Source organism: Phyllopteryx taeniolatus, chromosome 3 (genome assembly GCF_024500385.1).
Source record: "Phyllopteryx taeniolatus isolate TA_2022b chromosome 3, UOR_Ptae_1.2, whole genome shotgun sequence".
Taxonomy (NCBI): domain Eukaryota; kingdom Metazoa; phylum Chordata; class Actinopteri; order Syngnathiformes; family Syngnathidae; genus Phyllopteryx; species Phyllopteryx taeniolatus.
The window spans coordinates 32,051,519-32,068,351 of NC_084504.1; the positions used below are offsets into that span (position 1 = coordinate 32,051,519).

At 44.8% G+C, this 16,833-nt stretch overlaps 1 long non-coding RNA gene across 1 annotated transcript; it reads right to left on the reverse strand.

Annotated features, from left to right (window-relative positions):
* Nucleotides 1–1,498: 1,498 nt before the first annotated feature.
* Nucleotides 1,499–16,558, reverse strand: LOC133475621 (uncharacterized). The gene is made up of 3 exons (XR_009787884.1): nucleotides 16,457–16,558; nucleotides 9,265–9,429; nucleotides 1,499–3,279 (listed from the first exon to the last, which is right to left on the reverse strand). It is a non-coding gene; the product is annotated as an uncharacterized LOC133475621 (long non-coding RNA).
* Between the last annotated feature and the right edge of the window lie 275 nt (nucleotides 16,559–16,833).

Sequence of the window (16,833 nt, forward strand, 5' to 3'; positions counted from 1 at the left end):
AGAGTCTTTTTTGGGATGTGGGAGGAAACCGAAGTGCCCGGAGAAAACCCACGCAGGTACGGAGAGGATATGCAAACGCCACACAGTTGAGGCCGGGATTTGAACCCGCAACCTCAGAACTGTCAGGTTGATGCGCTAACCAGTCCTCCACCGTGCCGCCTATTATTATTATTATTATTATTATTATTGTAACGTGTTTATATAAACACAAAATATGCACATTATAATAATATTAATGAAGATTCAAGTTTTATTGTTGTGCTTTGTGTCATGTGACAACACTGGAGTACAGAAAAACACACTTCACAAATTCACCATATTACACACAAGATTTTCTCGTAAATAATTAAACATGGAATGAATGGATAGACAAGAAATTAAAATGTTAATATTATTTAAGTCCTGGGTACCTCAATATTATTTGTGGTGGGCTGGATCCTAACAAAAGTCATTTCATGGCACTTTACATCTTGGACAGCTCTTTACGAGAAGCAGCAATTCCCCAATGAGCAATGTTAGAAATCGTGTTGCAAAACAAAATTTAAAAAAATAGCTTTAACTACTGAAATGAAGCAGAGCTTTCCATCTGGACTCCAATTTCCTATAAGCATAGAAATGAAATCTCATCGCCAAAAATCAATCTTATCTAAATCTAGTACAAATATAGTCCTGTGTAATAACAATAATCTTCACGACAATATCTCCAAACGTGTATATTTGCTGATTGAGCCACATGATATAAGCTGTTTTGTGTAGCCAAGGAGAGACAGCGTTGAAATTGCAGCTGAGTCATTATTACCCCGTATCGTCGCTATCTGAGTGTACGACGAGACGTGAATTCGTCTGACCTCCCCGGGGGCGGCACAAAGGACTGAATTCAATGCGGGGCACCCAGGGGCCAAGCTGGCGGCGGGCCCAGCTGAGGAGCACCAGCCAGCCAGCCACCACCTGCATGCTGCTGCTGGCCTGGTCTCCCTGGATATGAACACCCCCCCACCAGGAGCTGCAGCGGCCCTGCCTGTGTCCACCCACTCTTAACATGTCAACCCTCACCCACCCTGCTGCTCTCGCACCAGCTCCGACAAGGCTCATCTGCATCCCGGTCCCACTGCGAATATGTGTCCATCTCATCTGCCCGTCATCTTGTCCAAAGTCACACCGCGGCCTCAGCTGCAAACACTCTTTTCGCTTTGTCGCCGCTGTTGCCAGGCTGATTTCTCAGATTAAGCCGTGACATTTATTTGTCTTCAATCTTTGTCGCTCTTTTTTTTCTTTCCTCCATGCAGTATCCAGGGTAAACTCTGCTGTTTGGAGGCAATATTTTTTTTCTTATATATATCATTTGTGTTTGTTATTATTCTATTCTTTTAGAAAAAGGGGACATTTAATACATTAGAGATTGGTCCCGTGTTTCAAGAGATGATTATATAGTGCCCCCCCCCCACCACCCCACACACACACAAAAGTGGGCTTTCTATTTAATCTGTTATGTCTTCATCTAAATATGCCCTGCAATATGACCACACCATGCTTCAGTGCACAAACAAAACTTTTCTATAAAAGCAAGTCCTCTTTAGTTTTATATTATCATAAAAAAATATTTTTTAAATGAATATAAACAGTGTAGCAAATTCAGATGCTTTTGAAATATCCACTTAAAGAACTATCAATAAATGGATCATTAGTTTTGCTTTGAGTGAAGTCAACAGTGATGCAGCTGTGCTAGACTTGTCAGTTTCTCTCAGCTCAACACTGCCCCCTCGAAAATAATCCGAGTACTGCACTCCGCAAAGAGCATCAGAGTGTAAAAAAGACAGCAGTCCACTGGACCAATCATTTAGCAGGCCAATGCCTCCACCGAGGCCTCTCACTGGCAACAGTAACATCAGAAAATGTTTGGAAAACTCTTTGGTGCTGTTGCTTCGTAACATTTACAGCCAGAAAACTAATCAGGTACTGTAATGTAATGTGATGATTATTGCGCAACACTGTGGGGGGGGCGGGGAAAGCAATATGATTAGCATTGTTGCTCATAACAAAAGGCAATATTTAGCTCAATATTTGTCTGCCCGAGTCGACCGTGGCCTAAATTCTCACCTCCATTACGATCACTGTTTGCAATTCATTTCCCGTCAAACTCGGATGTCACAACCCATGTGAACCTTGCCCTCGAGCAAAAACAATATCAAAACATTGAGCTGGGAAGACAAGGGAGCCAGACAGGGAGGACTGGGACGGAAGGTCCAGACAATGAGAGCGTGAACCAGCTGTAGACCCAGTCCAATCCCTCTCCTGAATTCCTGAGCTTTCTGGAGGAGCCCTCGGGGAGCCTTGTGGGAGTCTGTCGTGTTTCTGTAAACCCAGGCGGGGGTCCGCCAAGGAGGGGAGCGCTCGCTAACGCTGCATTTTTGACCCCCTCGCGCCGCCTCTGTCTCCGATGCCGCGTCTGAGTCGCACGGACGTCAAGCAGACCCGCGTGTCGCTTAGCTTCGTGGCAACACTCACGCGAGGCTCGTCCCGGACGACGACGTTTGACACCAAGAATCTGCTTCCGGGGGGCACTAATGGCAGAGTTCGCATAAGGTTAAAAGGTTAGAGCGCTTTACTACTGCTCTAACCTTGATCACTAAAGTAATTATGAGGAGGGCGGAGTTGAGAACATGCCTGAGGCGACTGACGAGAAAGTAGAACAGTAGAAGACTACAGCGTGTGTGTGTGTGTGTGTGTGTAAATGTTTATGTGTACGGTCCGGTGTGAGAAAGTCCCACCCGAACACCATTGAAATCATCCTTGAACTAATGTCAGAGAGAGAAAAATGTCATTTATGGTTATGTATTGTCATGTCTTATCCTGGTATGAAATGATCAGAACTTGTTGTTCGGGAACACTTTGGACAACGGCTGGAAAATGAAAAATGTAGTTCTTCTGCTCCTGGCATTATTCCGGTGATGACAATTGTTGAAAAATGTCAGCAAGATCAAAACTCGCAATTTGGGAGATACACTGATGCAAAAAAAAAAAAGATATACACTTCAATTTGTATAATCTGTTTGAGAGTGTCATCAACATGCCGATGCACTGCTCGGGCATCCATTCTCGGGAACGGGTGGGGGTCACACAATGGGGCCACTTTGTCAGATCTGCTGGGGATGCGCTGCGGTAGGCAAAGAGGCCGCTTTGATCTTGTGAGCATGTTCACCGGAGTGTGCCGTGTCTGAAAATGGATCCGCTTTCTGACAGTTCCCTCCCATAACCATGTGAGGATGTGCATCACTTTTCCTACAACGAAAAAAGAAAAGACATTGAAAAGAAGATTAGCATTAGGAACTCAATGGGACTGTCAAGTGCAACATTAGAGACCCGTGCTTTCTAACAAGTGCTGCCGATGATATCTTTGTTCTCGCTATTGTCTTTCTATTGTATCCAAGATGAACAGTTGGCGTGCACGCGCCCGTGTGTGCGTGCACGAAACGCAGCGTTTGTAGTTTTTGTAGTCCGGCGGGCCCCTGGTGGGTGTGCTCACTTTAAAGGGCCCAGTCAACTGTGAGGACTTGAGACATGAGACTGTGCTGCCCAACTGGCCCCAGGACACGGGTTCACCCGGAGAATGTGAGCCGACCAGGGGAACTGGTCCGAGACGAGCTCAAAGTTCCGCTGCGTTCCGAGAGACAACGAGCCCCTCTATAGAAGGAAACTTGTCGTAGGATTTGATTCACTGTGCGTTGAAACCCTTGTTACGACCGCTGTGTCTTCTGCTATGTTATTTTACAGTACAACGTTGTATTTCATATTCCATTATTAATGCTGTATTTTTTCTTTCTCCTGCTGTCAGCTTGATAATGTATTGACAGGCTGTGTATTTGCACTCAAGACCATAAATCTTAGTACATCGTACCACTGAGCACAATTAGCTGCACTACACAACATATAATAGACCGCATCTTTCACTCCTGCATAATGTCATGATGGCTTTTTTTATTGATACCAGAAACAGCAAAAAATATATCAAGGTACACATGTATGCATACATGTACATGTATCGTGGCAAGCAGTGTCCAAAATGTCTAAAAAAATATACATATATATTTTATATACATATAAAAGACCTACCTGTGAAAGATTTTTTTTGGATCTGTCCTCACATATTAAGATAAACAAATCAAGCGTTTAACAGTTTTGCATGGTCGCATATGTGCGGTGTGCTCCGGTGATTGCAACACATAACTCCACAAAGATCATTTACGTTTCTGATTCTATTCCACCACCGCTGTGGAAACAATTCCTCTGAGGAAGAAATCTCGCACGATCACACGTGATTTCATAAAAGTGAAGACGACACGATGTTACCCGAGAGTTTCCCAAGGTTGCTGGAAGCGGCAGTGTTGTAAATTGGTGACTTGCTTTGGAAAAGACTTCATAAAAGCCATCTAGGGAACATTCTTTCGTAAGAAAAACACATCAGATAAGACGTCTTGATTGGCTACGTTCTATTTGATGTCACGACTCATCCATCATGACTCGGGAGACATCGGTATTCCCCCACACATGTAAAGATTTTGGGTCGTAAATATTGAACTTGTTCAATTTTAAGATTGTCGGCCCGTCCAGTTTTGGACCCCATAATCGTGACAAATTCACTCTTAACACACCTTAGACGGAGGGATAATCTTACGAGACATAAGATTGTCTGGCGTTGGTGTCGTGGGCAAAATTGGGACAAAATCAGCCCAATGGTCTTTGTGTGGCAAGGCCTTAGGTAAAATCCCATCCACTTATTTGCTTCTACTTTTTCAAATTATTGTTAGTTTTGGAAATAAATAATGAATGTGATTTATTTTTTACCCCGGAGACAGTTTGAGGAAGTCCTTATATATACACACACTGTCCCAGGAGAACAAAGCAGTGAGCGGAGAAGTACAGCAGACCCCAGTGAGTACGATATCAGCTTGGGATGTTTGTTGTTTTAGCATGGGCCTCTTCTCTCTTTTTTCCTGCTGTTTCTTCTCCTCTTCAAGCGAAGACAGGCAGACAGAGCCTAGGGTTGTATCTCCCCAGCTGGGATCGAGGGTTAAGCTCAGAAGGGGGGAAATACCTTGATCGTTGTCTTTTGCGATGAAATGTCACATCATCCACTTGATGATTTCCACCACACATCCATTGAATTGACATTTATTTACATTATTTAAAAGTAGATGAAAAGTCCAGAGTTCATAAAACACTTCCAGTGCTCACTGTTGAACTATTATGATGCATAGTTATGAATTGTAGAAACCAGCCAAAAGAAAACGACTTGTAGGATGGCACCAGTCAAAGGTCAGTGATGATACCAAAGCCGACTGAAGAGAGCTCAGAAACACCAAGCAGGAAATGTGTGGATATTTGGTAAATTGGATATACGAGTATAAATGTATCTTCTTGAGAAATAAGACATCGAGATCAGACTAAATCATGTTTACCTTCTCAAATGTTCATCTCGTCTTGAAGAAACGCTGGAAGTGAATGTAATCGAACCCCACCTTTCATCTTTCATCTTACATCTGGCTGGCTGATCTCAGACAACGGGCAGGGGCTCCTTCTATGTATTCTGCAGAGATAGAGACTTGAGTCACTGTGACTTGGACTCGAGTCCACTCAAGTCAAGTTTTGATGACCAAAAGACTTGGACTTGGGTGTTCATGACTTGGGACTTGATTTCATACAGTGGCTACGGAACGTTTTCCGACCCCCTTCAATTTTTCACTCTTTGTTATATTGCAGCCATTTGTTCAAATCATTTAAGTTCATTTTTCTCCTCATTAATGTGCACACAGCACCCCATATTGACAGAAAAAAAACGGAATTGTTGAAATCTTTGCTGATTTATTAAAAAAGAAAAACAGAAATGTCACACAGCCATAAGTATTCAGACCCTTTGCTGTGACACTCATATATTTAACGCGGGTGCTGTCCATTTCTTCTGTGCATCCTTGAGATGGTTCTACACCTTCATTGGAGTCCAGCTGTGTTTGATTATACTGATTGGACTTGATTAGGAAAGCCACACCCCTGACTATATAAGACCTTACAACTCACAGTGCATGTCCAAGCAAAGACAGAGTTCAGAGACAGAATTGTGGCAAGGCACAGATCTGGCCAAGGTTACAAAAATATTTCTGCTACACTTAAGGTTCCTAAGAGCACAGTGGCCTCCATAATCCTGAAATGGAAGACGTTTGGGACGACCAGAACCCTTCCTAGAGCTGGCAGTCCGGCCAAACTGAGCAATCGGGGGAGAAGAGCCTTGGTGAGAGCGGTAAAGAAGAACCCAAAGATCACTGTGGCTGAGCTCCAGAGATGCAGTCGGGAGATGGAAGAAAGTTCTAGAAAGTCAACCATCAGTTGGGTTTTATTGCAGAGTGGCTCGACGGAAGCCTCTCCACAGTGCAAGACACGTGAAAGTCTGCATGGAGTTTGCTAAAAAACACCTGAAGGACTCCAAGATGGTGAGAAATAAGATTCTCTGGTCTGATGAGACCAAGATAGAAATTGTTGGCCTCAATTCAAGGTGGCATGTGTGGAGAAAACCAGGCAGTGCTCATCACCTGTCCAATACAGTCCCAACAGTGAAGCATGGTGGTGGCACCATCTTGCTGTGGGGGTGTTTTTCAGCTGCAGGGAAAGGACGAGCGGTTACAATCGAAGAAAAGATGAATGCAGCCCCCTATAGTGAGTACTACTAAAAATATCAAAAATGGACCTTGACTTATCTCACTCGTGAACAAGACCCCAAGATACTTGAACTCCTCCACTTGGGGCAGGATCTAATCCGCGACCTGGAGAGGGCATGCCACCCTTTTCCGACTGAGGACCACGGTCTCAGATTTGGAGGTGCTGATTCTCATCCCAGCCGCTTCACACTCAGCTGCGAACTGCTCCAGTGAGAGTTGGAGGTCACGGCTTGATGAAGCCAACAGAACCACATCATCTGCAAAAAGCAGAGATTCAATACTGAGGATGGAAGCATCGGTGCAGCGTCTGCAGTGATGCGGACTTTGTATCGATCAGTTGTGGTAAAGAAGGAGCTAAGCCGAAAGGCGAAGCTCTCGATTTACCGGTCGATCTACATTCCTACCCTCACCTATGGTCACCAGCTGTGGGTCGTGACCAAAAGAACAAGATCCCGGATACGAGCAGCTGAAATGAGTTTCCTCCGCAGTTTCCTCTCCCTTAGAGATTGGGTGAGAAGCTCGGTCATCCGGGAGGATATCAGAGTAGAGCCGCTGCTCCTCCACATCGAGAGGAGCCAGATGAGGTGGCTGGGGCATCTGATTCGGATGGCTCCCGGACGCCTCCCTGGTGAGGTGTTCCGGGCACCCCGGGGACGACCCAGGACACGCTGGAGAGACTACATCCTTCGGCTGGCCTGGGATGAAGTGGCTGGGGAGAGGGAAGTCTGGGTGTCCTTGCTAAAGCTACTGCCCCCGCGACCCGACCTTGGATAAGCGGTATAAAATGGATGGATGGATGGACCTTGACTTATTTTTGGGGACTTTTACATGAAATGCAATGCAAAACATGTAAACCATGAACAGAATGGACTTACGTGAATCATTTAAATAGTAATATATAAAATCCTCTCTTTGTTCCTCCCTTTTTCTGTGTCCTAAAAGAAGTTATCATGTTGATGGTCAGTTAGCTTGTCAGTAGCAGGTTGGCTTTAATATTAACACTTACACATGACACAACAGCAAGCTTCAAAGAACTATGGCTCTGTGCATCACGCATACAAGCCCTCCAAAAAACTGAAAACTGCTTGAGATTGTGTTATTAAGCCTCAGTGTATTCATGTTGAAAAATACGAGGAAGTTTACACAACTCTGTTCAAATGCCAGCTACAACTCAGTTGAGAAAAAAAAGAAAAGCTTTTATGGAGAGGGTAAGTAAGAATAAACAACTGAGATAATGTGGTTCCACAAGTGTGCACACCCCTTATAACTGGGGATGTGGCTGTGTGTGTGTGTAATAGCTATCTATATAGCCTCTTTATTCGAAAAGGCCAGGCATGGTGGAATCAATGTGAGGCCACGTCATCTTCATCACGTCGTCAAAACAAAACGACGTCTGTCTTGCTTGTGACTTACTTGCGACTTGCACGTCTCTGCCTTTGATCCCATCTCTGATATTTTGCATACAGTATGTGAGGCCTGTTGGATGTTCTGCCAAATTCTCAGAAACACTGTTGAAGGTTTACCTAGATGACGAAGTGCTGACTGAGTTCCGGTTGGCGTTAGAATACGAGTTGCACACACCAAAACCGCTGGCATGTGTGGTATGACTGAACTTTATATTGGAGCGAGGCCTTTTATTGTAACAAGTCCAAGGCACACCTGTGCAACAATCAGGCTCTTTAATCTTGATCACATGACTTTCAGCTGAATAGATCAAAGGTGAAGGATTCACAAACACAGGTGAATCTTTAGGATTTCAATTACTATTTTTGGCTATTGTGCTGTATTTATCGAAGCTAAATATCTACATTTGCAGAAAAATGTGACAACGCCACAGAAGCGACAACAAAGCTCCAAATTGAGATGATAACCATATGACTGAAAATTGTTTTTAAGGTCTCTGTACTTGCTGCTCAGTATGTACAGCATACTGCTGCATGTGTCTCCGCATGTGTAAGGTCCCTTACATGTTACTATGACACAATAATATAAAAAAAGCTGCATTATGTCATTATGTTACTGATTTTCAATAATCCTCTATCTGCACATAAATATTTTCACACGCATCACTCGTCATCAGATGATGAGTTCACTATTTGTTTTGTACAGTGGTTACATTCTATTTCCACTTGTATGATCGTTAAGAACGTTAAGATGCTACATTACATCGGTTTTATGATGGAGACAGTTTGACCCTGGAACAGATTAAATGTAAATGATTCCATTGAAAAATATTTCATTAAAAATATGAATAGATTGGAGGTGGACCATGTGTCCCAGAACAGATTGTGTTCGATTCCAAGAATTTTCATGTAGGTTACAGACCTTCAGCCAATTTATGAAATAAACTATAGACATAGTTATCATCTGCAGACAGTAGAATAAGTTACATATTTTAACACTTTTAATTAACCGAGTGTGCATTTATATTTTTACTGACTGACTTTCCTCACACCAGAATTCTGCGTTATGTTTGCAAAGCAGTTCTTAAATTGAACTCTGGGTAAGGTCTGACGGATGTCATTTAAGGGGCTATTTAAATATTTAAGCAACAAACTTGTAAAGTCGTCCCACGGGCGCAGTTTTGTTAGGGAGTATTGCAGCTTCAGCTCTCCAAGGGCCAACTGAGAGCCAGGCAGGCGGCACGGATCGTTGGGAGGCATCGTGGCTTGGGTTACGGTGTGAATTAAAGCTGACACTAAGAGGCGCTCCTCACAATGACCTGCAGAAAACAGGAGACAAAAGGGGCTATTTTATAGCAGGACAAAGGGGAGTTTAGTGGAGATACCTGAGCCCAGCCTAGCCAAGTCAGCGTGTCTGTGGACACATGACTGGTGCCGCAGGAGCACCGCAACTCGACGCAACAGGACAAGAAATACATTGAAAAGCACATTCCTGCACAGCCATAACACTAGGAGACACACACACAGGGAAATGTCCTGGCTGCACCCATACTGATAATATGAAAAACCTTATTTTTCATCGATATAGATCCGTGTTGGCAGTGGATTGATTGGCTTTGCATTGGATTTCTTGTCATACATTCACGTAGCCTACACGCACACACACTCGGTGTGTTCATAATGGTTCAGATCAGACAGACACTGTGCAATCTTTTCTTGCCTCAAGGACTTTGTCATCTTGAAAGCATTTTTAACGGTTTCAATCGTTTCAGAAATATTGTATTCTTGACATCCAAACTCAATTAATCACTGCTACAGACCGCTATAATCACCCAAAATACTTCTGAGAACAATTTAGAGCTCTCTTGTCAACAGTCAAAACCCGCCCCTCTCCGACTGATTGCCTGGGAATTCCACAAGAGTTAGCAGTTAGTTAGTTAATTCTAGTGATGGGCACAGCAGTTCTTGAGTGTACTGAATCATGCGAATCCCCTCCTGGAAGCCGTCACCTTATCGTGGTGGAGGGGTTTGTATGTCCCAATGATCCTAGGAGCTAAGTTGTCTGGGGCAACACGTCCCTGGAAGGGTCACTTATGGCAAACAGGTCCGAGGTGAGGGACCAGACAAAGTACAGCTAAAAGACCCCTATGATGAAAAATATTAATGGGTCTAGGTTTATGACGGGTCCTGACTGTTGTTTGTGCCTATGCACCAAACAGCAGTTCAGAGTACCCACCCTTCTTGGAGTCCTTAGAGGAGGTGCTGGAGAGCGCTCCCGCTGGGGACTGCATCATTCTGCTGGGGGACTTCAATGCTCACGTGGGCAATGACAGCCGAGACATGGAAGGGCGTGATTGGAGGAACGGGCCCCCCGATCAGAACCCGAGCGGTGTTCTGTTATCGGACTTCTGTGCTCATCACGGATTGTCCATAACGAACACCATGTTCAAGCATAAGGGTGTCCACAAGTGCACTTGGCACCAGGACACATTGGGTTGCAGTTCGATGATCGACTTTGTGGTCGTGTCATCGGACATCCGGCCGCATGTCTTGGACACTCGAGTGAAGAGAGGGGCGGAGCTGTCAACTGATCACCACCTGGTGGTGAGTTGGCTCAGACGGTGGGGGGAAGATGCCGGTCCGACGTGGCAGGCCCAAACGTATTGTGAGTGTCTGCTGGAAAAGTCTTGCAGAATCCCCTGTCAGAAGGAGTTTAAACTTGCACCTCCGACAGAACTTTGCTCATGTTCCGCGCCTCCATTGCTGAGGCAGCCAACTGGAGCTGTGGCCGTAAGGTGATCGGTGCCTGTCGTGGCGGCCACCAACGGTAAGGGATGCCGTCAAGCTGAAGAAGGAGTCCTGTCTGGCCTTTTTGGCCTGTGGGACTCCTGAGGCAGCTGATGGGTACCAGCTGGCCAGGCGGAATGCAGCTTTGGTGGTCGCTGAAGGAGTTCGGTGAGGCCATGGAGAAAGACTTCTGGACGGCTTCAAGGAAATTCTGGTCCACCATCCGGCGTCTAAGGAGGGGGAAGCAGTGCTCCCAGGAGGAAGCAGAGTCTGGGTTCTCTGAGGCGGGCCCTCCTATCTCTAGGGTTGAGGTCACCGAGGTAGTTAAAAAGCTCCTCGATGGCAAGGCCCCGGGGTGGATGAGATTTGCCCGGAGTTCCTAAAGGCTCTGGATGTTGTGGGACTGTCCTGGTTGACACACCTCTGCAACATCGTGTGGACATCGGGGACAGTGCCTCTGGATTGGCAGACTGGGGTGGTGGTCCCCCTATTTAAGAAGGGGGACCGGAGGGTGTGTTCCAACTACAGGGGGATCACACTCCTCAGTCTCCCTGGTAAGGTCTATTCAGGGGTGCTTGAGAAGAGGGTCTGTCGGGAAGTCGGATTTCTGATTCAGGAAGAGTAATGCGGTTTTCGTCCTAGCCGTGGAACAGTGGACCAGCTCTACACCCTCTACATGTGTTTTGTGGACTTGGAGAAGGTGTTCGACCGTCTCCCTCGGGGAGTCCTGTGGTGGGTGCATCGGGAGTATGCGGGTACCGAACCACCTGATACAGGCTGTCCAGTCCCTGTACGACCGGAGTCAGAGTTTGGTCCGCATATCCGTTTTTGTTGTTGTTGTTGTTTATTTATAAGTGAGGTGGCTGGTAGGTATACAGACCTGATGCGAATTGAACCATTCACATGACGTGATTACATATAAAGTCAATGCAAACGCCGCGAGTTGGTGCAAAACGGCACCAGGCACCACGAAAGATGTGTGCGAGGCGACATGAGTGGAACAGTGGACAGTCAAGTATTCGCGCAATGTGATTACATATAGAGTCATTGCGAAAGATGCGTTTGCCCGCTACGTCGCGGTTGAACACGTGAATATTTGCTTCACCTCCTCTACGCTCGACTTGGAAGGACTGGACTTGTGCGACAAATTCACGTGACGTGTCGAGTATAATCTGCAGCGCAATGGAAGACAAGCTGACCGTCGCTGTCTGTGGGCACCGCCGCTGTACAATACATTTTGCTACTCATATAGCATCACCGGCCGGCCAGAATCAGCGTTCATTTGCATCTCAAGTGGAACGGACATTCCTTTGAGGACAATAATATATCCAAATTTTGGATAGGAAGGACCGTAGGTTTGAAAGAGATGTAAGAGAAGCCTTCGATGTCAAACTAGAAAAGCAATCTCTAAACAGAGGAGGAGGTTTGAGACATCACCTATGGTCTGCATACCACAACGTCCTGACATCTCTCCTTCCAAATGTCGTCTCATTCAACGGGAAGCGTGGCCCTCACGAGCTGTTTTTGCAACAAGACCTGTGAACGACGGATTAGTATGCAGGACGGCCATTTTGCCAACAACAACCTATTGTTGACCACCCCCAAGGAACACACCCAACAAGGTGTAAATAGGCACACTCCGCAACTAACATTTTAGAATTGAAGAAGCCTTTTGGATTAAAGGTGAAACATCTTCAACAAACAAGAAGTTGCCTTAAATCAACCCTTGCGGACGACCATGACCTGGATAACTGAGAATCTCAACAGACATTTAGGCCTATATGTCATAAACATCCAAACGACATGTTATGTTACAATACAAAATTTTAACTAGCTTTATATAACTGTAAATAAGTAGACATGGAACAGTTTTAAGTCATCTTCATGCTGGGAATGCATAAGAGTGAGTTTGTATTGACACAGCTTTTCGTATTAAAAGTAAACCCTGGTAACTGTGCACACAGACAGAAGAGGCCCAGCAGGAAACCAGCAGCTTATATGTCTCCGCTCTCTCCTGATGAACATGGATAACTTTGACCTAAAGAAACAGCCAGGATTCCTGTCTAATTCAATTAGTCAGTCTCCCAGCCTCCAAAATATTGTGTTGAACTCAAAACCCCTCTTTTTTGTTGTTGCCAAACTATATATATAATGTAACGTACGATACTGTACATGTTAGTACTTTATAAATGTAAGATTTCCCCCCCCCGCCCCCTATTTAGGCTCAGTTATATAGTGGCAATGACTGTTTTGTTCCAGCAAATTATGAAGCATTCTTGGAAATGCGAACCATGACACGTAATTAATCAACCACAATAAGGCTGCGCATGCTGTTTTAAATGACTTCGTCAAGGCCTGTGAAATAATAAATAAAATGTTTCTCCTCAGACACACATAACCAAGCACCTGCTCTGTTTTTACAGATGATACTGTATATTACTTATTAAAACCTAAAGACTATAAGACCCATAGTTACAGCTTGCTGTACTGATCTAGAGAAGTGTGGCACTGACTGAAGGCGCGTTTACCTCAATTTTAAAGATAAAGCCAAAATCAATATTAGATATTGCCTTGAAGAAAAGATGTTGCCATGGCAGATGGCCGCATCGGTTACGCACACTTCAGTTGCGATTGTCTTTGTTTTTGACATTTTTGTTCGTCTTTGATGACCACACGCCACTTACACGAGAGAAGATCTTCTAAGTTTTACGGACTTTACTCTGGACAACTTGGACAAATTGAAAACATTTTTGGGAGATATTAACCAGAGGTGTAGCAGCCCTCGATGGCGGATGGCAGAGACCCAGACGACGGCACACTGGGGACTAGCGCCGGCGTCCTGGTACAACTTCGACACTGAAGAGTTCGAACTCCGCTTCCATCGATTCATCTAGCGAATCTCGGATCTCCGCCCAACAACGGGCTTCTTCTCCTTACAAAGATTTGCACGCTTTGCTGTCTGCATTGCTGAAACTTGGCTCAGTGATGCATCCCAGACGGCGCGATACAACAACCCGGATTTCAACTGCCCCAATCGGATCGCGTCCCGGAGCTTTTAGGGAAAACAAAAGGTGGCAGAATATACTTCTACATTCACGAAGATTGGTGTGTGGATGTCATGGAGTTCAACAAACATTGCAGCACAGATTTGGCGTGGCTGGTTTTTAACTGTTCACTATTCACGGCACAAATTTTCCTACTTCATAATCGCCAGTGCGTACATTCAACCTCAGGCTAAAACGAACGGTGCATTGCAATCTCTAGCTGACGAGGCTACCAAACAAGAACAAAAGCACCCAGATTCGCCACTTATTATTCCTGGGGACTTTAAGAGCGCAAAATTCAACTGCAAACATCCTAAATATAAGCAGCACATCGACTGTGACACTGCTACTGTATACCACGCTGAATCATTTGCACAATTGTCATTGTATCAGCATTACCACATTATTGGTACCCTTACGTTGCTCATTGACACGCCGAACATGTGTTTTTATGTCTGAAGTGTATATTTTTTTTTACTCAGCCCATAAAGATGATTCTGATTTTGATGTGCAAAAAAACATTTCCACAGATCTTTTTTTACACAAAAGCAGAATGGATGCAAAGTATATAACGTCTATGAAAACACTAGCTAACAATCCCATCCCCAGCAAATGCTTCTCACTTCCTTCTTGTAAAAGGCATCTTCCTTGGAAATAAATTTTGCACCAACATGAACACACTATTAAATATGCATATCTCTAACGTCCATGTCAGAACATGGACCGTCTGAGATTCACAGCACCATTGACCATCGATACCTTGGGTCATCCTCAAGAGAACCTGCCACAGGCTGCTTGCCAAACGCTTTAAAATTTAAAGAGGTGGTGAAGAAACTATCCAGAGGAGACAAAGGCACATCAGTTCTGTCACAACAGGACATTTTTTCTCTCCTTTTCACTTTCTGTGAATCATGTTGATCCTTCCCTGAGATTAGCAATACAGTATAGCCTTCTCCTCTCAAAAAGTATTGAAAAAGTGAGGCCGGTTCATTAATTTTTGCTGTAGACTGAAAACAATTTGGTTTTATGTCACACGAAAGTTGAGGAATGCTCATCAAACACGTGTTTGGAACATCCCACAGGTGAACAGGCTAATTGGGAACAGGTGGATGCCATGATTGGGTATAAAAGGAGCTTCCCTGAATTGCTCAGTCATTCACAAGCAAAGATGGGGCGAGGTTCACCTCTTTGTGAACAAGTGTGTGAGAATATAGTCGAACAGTTTGACAATGTTCCTCAATGTACAATTGCAAGGGATTGAGGGATTTCATCTTCTACGGTCCATAATATCATCAAAAGGTTCAGAGAATCTGGAGAAATCACTGCATGGAAGCGGCAAGGCCGAAAACCAACATTGAATGCCCGTCACCTTCGATCCCTCAGGCAGCGTTGCACCAAAAACCGACATCAATGTGTAAACGATATCACCACATGGGCTCAGGAACACTTCAGAAAACCAATGTCAGTAAATACAGTTCGGCGCTACATCCGTAAGTGCAACTTGAAACTCTACTATGCAAAGCAAAAGCCATTTATTAACAACACCTAGAAACGCCTGAGCGTCTGGGCCCGAGCTCATCTAAGATGGACCGACGCAAAGTGGAAAAGTGTTCTGTGGTCCGACGAGTCCACATTTCAAATTGTTTTTTGATAATTATGGACGTCGTGTTCTCCTGGCCAAAGAGGAAAAGAACCATCCGGACTGTTATGGACGCAAAGTTCAAAAGCCAGCATCTGTGATGGTATGGGGCTGTGTTAGTGCCAATGGCCAATGGTGTGAAGGCAACATCAATGCTGAAAGGTACATACAGGTTGTTTTTGGGATGTGAGAGGAAACCGGAGTGCCCGGAGAAAACCCACACAGGCACGGGGAGAACATGCAAACTCCACACAGGCGGGGCCGGGGATTGAACCCCGGTCCTCAGAACTGTGAGGCAGACGCTCTAACCAGTCGCCCCCACCGTGCCTATTAATCAAGTTTCACACTGCATAATTACAAAGAAAAAAACTATTCAGAATTGCCATTATAACAAGCTTTACATGTGCGCAGTACTTTGGGAGTAAGGAAGCACACAGTTAAAGTGATTTTCTTTCCCCTTCTAAGGCCATTGCTGCAAGCGGAACACCTGCATTCTTTCCACTCTGTGGAGGATTTAGAATTTGACCTTTAGTGTATCAGTGAAACGCTACAGACATTCTTCATCATGTCAGACTGCCACATGATTCTATTGTTCCTGACATGTTGTAGCCATAAACAAACAGTTCTCAAACAGTGGTGGTAGGAACCTATCCACGTGGGAGCAAGTCATATATTCTCTAAGCAGCTCTGTGATTTTCTCAAATATAAAGTAAACTGATCAAATTCTGCGGCAATACATCTGGAGTGTTTCATAAAGGCTTCGTATTGACCCGAAAGCATTTGCTGACCACAAAGTGAGAACCGTATATTTCTCCTGTGAGCAGATGAATCTTTCTTTCAGGCACATAGGATTACTGTGTGGTTCTCAGAGCTGACCTTCCACCGCAGACCCTCCATCAAGCCAGGCCTTCAGCATGAAAATCTCTGCAGGATGGATTGGGTTCCAAGGCCCTCACCTCTCCAGGGACTCACCCAACCTGGGGAACAGGGGGCTTTCATGGGTGATCACAGGTGTTTACATACAAAATGGCAATTTTCTTCTTCCATAATTCCATGTTACTGCATTACCAGATCTTATCGGCAGGACAGCATCTCATTCTTGAGGTTTTAGATGTTAATGAAAGATGCTTTGCCTGCAGCCACTGGGGGCTAAATCAACAACTCTTGGATTCCTGTTGGCCTTTGTTGAGTAAAGCCAACGACTGAGCTGAAGTCAGAGACATTGAGATGAGGTTGGCGGGGCTTTGCCTACA